The sequence below is a fragment of the Nannospalax galili genome, unplaced genomic scaffold (genome assembly GCF_000622305.1).
Source record: "Nannospalax galili isolate Female #2095 unplaced genomic scaffold, S.galili_v1.0 scaffold773, whole genome shotgun sequence".
Lineage (NCBI taxonomy): Eukaryota > Metazoa > Chordata > Mammalia > Rodentia > Spalacidae > Nannospalax > Nannospalax galili.
This window is the reverse complement of record NW_008332134.1, coordinates 303675-306460: the sequence shown is the minus strand read 5'-3', so window position 1 is coordinate 306460 and position 2786 is coordinate 303675.

The window sequence follows — 2786 nt, the reverse complement described above, 5'->3', positions numbered from 1 at the left end:
CTTGGTCTCTCATCCAAAGGGACACTGAACCTTGGCATTGTGACCTCACTTTTCCACCTGCTTTTGGGTTAGTCTAAGCATCACCCTTGAAACAAAACTAAGCTGTCTCTTAAGGTGAGCACATAGGAAGTGCAGACCTGGAATCGCACAAGTTTTTTAACTTTCTCACAATTTAAATTTCTTTGTCTATCCCAAACAAATCACAATTATACCTAGACCCATAATTAGATTATCGAAAATTTAAACCCAAGAAGATAAATTAATTTGTTAGACTGAATAAACTTTTCTACCCTCATACAATATTACCAGCACCAGACAGAAGAAATTCATCAAGCCAAAGTAAATATTTCATCAAATACGGGATGCACAGTTTATGCGCCTCCAACCTAAAACTTAGGAAATTCCTTGCTGATATTAAAATTCAGCTGACACTTTCAGTCTTCGATTTAAATTCATTTAATGTTACACTGATTATAACACTGTATTTCTATTAATTTTTAAAATTGTATGTACAAATGTTTCCTGAAAGCACAGTGATGAGTGGATTTCCTAAGCTTTTAAAGATTCATCTCATACACTTTAAAACATATTTGTTTAAATATTACTGTCTGCACGTCTCAGAATGCCCAGACAACTAGGTATTCACAAGCCTAAGAATCAGAGATGTGTTGATAAGGTGCTGTTTCTCACTGATCCACCTCAGACTCGGGTAGTGAGATTACATTGGGCTTTTAGAGAGTCAGAATCCAATAATCTTCATAATCTTCAGTCCACCCAAATCTAGAAATAGGTTCTGACAGGGGCATCAGAAACTTGTTACTCCTGGTCTCTGCCTCACTTTCCCCAATTCCTGAAGGTTTCCCATCTGAAAAATGTTGAATTTTGGCACTGGACCTCACTCTTCAGCCTGTTTTTGATACAGTGGAAACACTGTTACCCTCACAAGTTTATACTCACAGCATTTTTGATGCCTATTATGCCATGTTTTCCACACCAAAGACCAATTCTCTGACTCTCAGAAATACCACCACAGTGTCCAAGGACTCAATTCAATTTTGACATTAACTGGCATTGGCACACTACCCATAGGTCTGCCTCAATTTCAGTTTCGGCTGCCAGGGGCAAGGCTGGGCCACTCCCACATCTGATGGCTGGCTGTAGAGGCAGGGGTCTCCCACAACTCCTCACATGGATAAATGCTAGAACCACTCGCAGAGCTCAGAAAACACCTGACTTACATTGACCAGTTTGTTGTAGAAAACACAATTCAGGTGTGGCCAAGAAAAGACGCACAGGGCACAGGGGAGAGAAAGGAACGCCAAACTTCCCTGCCCTCTCCTCTTCCTAGCATCTAGATGTCTTCACCTACCTGGGAGCTCACTGGGAGTTGTCATTGAAACTTCACTGTCTAAGAATGATTGACTCACTGGCCACTGGTGACCGAATGCAGAGGTCCTGGCTGATTATAAGCAATGCCTTACTCCTATGACAACCAGCCCCCATCTTGAAGTCATGATATAAGAGGTACCCTGCTACGAGTTATCCCCATAGAATGCTATAAGACCCATCAGTTTACAAGTGTCTCAGAAGATTTTACATGAAGAATCAGGGACTAAGACCCAGTATTAGCCAGGCATACTTCTATCATATAAGATATGGTCAGTGTTATAGTATTGTAGAAGCTCTGAGCCAGGGACTAGGAATACAGACCAAGTACGTGTTCCTTATTATTTCACAACATCACTGTGGCCTTGATAGGGAACCAGCCTAGCATAAATTGTCTCCCTTGCATTTAGTTATGCTGATATGGGTCTACAGTCTGCTTTGCACGGTATCCTTTATACTTCTGAAAACGATCCTGTAAACCCCGGCTCTCCTAAGAAAACATCTCCAGTTTTTCTCTCATTTCAAACTCAGCATCACGTCCCAGACCCCCTGCCACCCTGGGTGCTGTCTTCTCCACTGTTTTACTAGCATCAAAGTTTGTTTGCTTGCCTTCAACTCTTTAAAATGAGGCTATAACCTACATACATTGAAGAATGAAAATCTCAAGTGTAGTGCTCAATGGATATTTATTACATCATTAAGGATGTTTTTAAGCCCACCAAACAGAATGTGATCAAACACTTTTAGTACTCTATAGATAGTGACTCTGTAGATGGTGACTCTATAGATAGTGTAATGCTGATAACCATTCTCTACTGAGGAAAGGTGGGCTGTGTTTGTTTCTCTCCTCTTTCCTGGTCCACTCCTCCTCTTCCTCTTTCTCTTTATCTGTTTCCTTCTCCTTCCTCTCTTTCCCTTCCTCCTTCCTACTATAAAATTACATTTTAAAAAGTATTTCTCAAATGAGCTTTCTTCTTATAATAATACACTGTCATGGCAAAAATGTTGACACTCTAGAAATATATGGCTCAGAAAGAAAGCCTGTCAAAACCCTGCCTCCCGAGGTCCCCGAAACCCAAGAGGAAAATTGCAGACCAATCAGCTGTAGACATTGTTGAATCCTCTGAATCCCTTCTAATTAGTCATCGTCATCAAAACTTTTCATATTGCTTCACAGAATCACAGAAGCCCTAGTGTATTCTATGCCTTGGACAGAATTTAGGAAATCCATAAAATTTCATGAGAAAAAATAAAATTGCACCTTCTTTTTCGATTCCTTCAGTGACCTTGTAGCAAGGAACCACGGGAGCAATGGAAATACCACGCCATCAATTGGAATCGCTTTTATTATCAGATATCTATAAACAGTCATTGAGCTCACCAAATAGACTTGTTCCTAA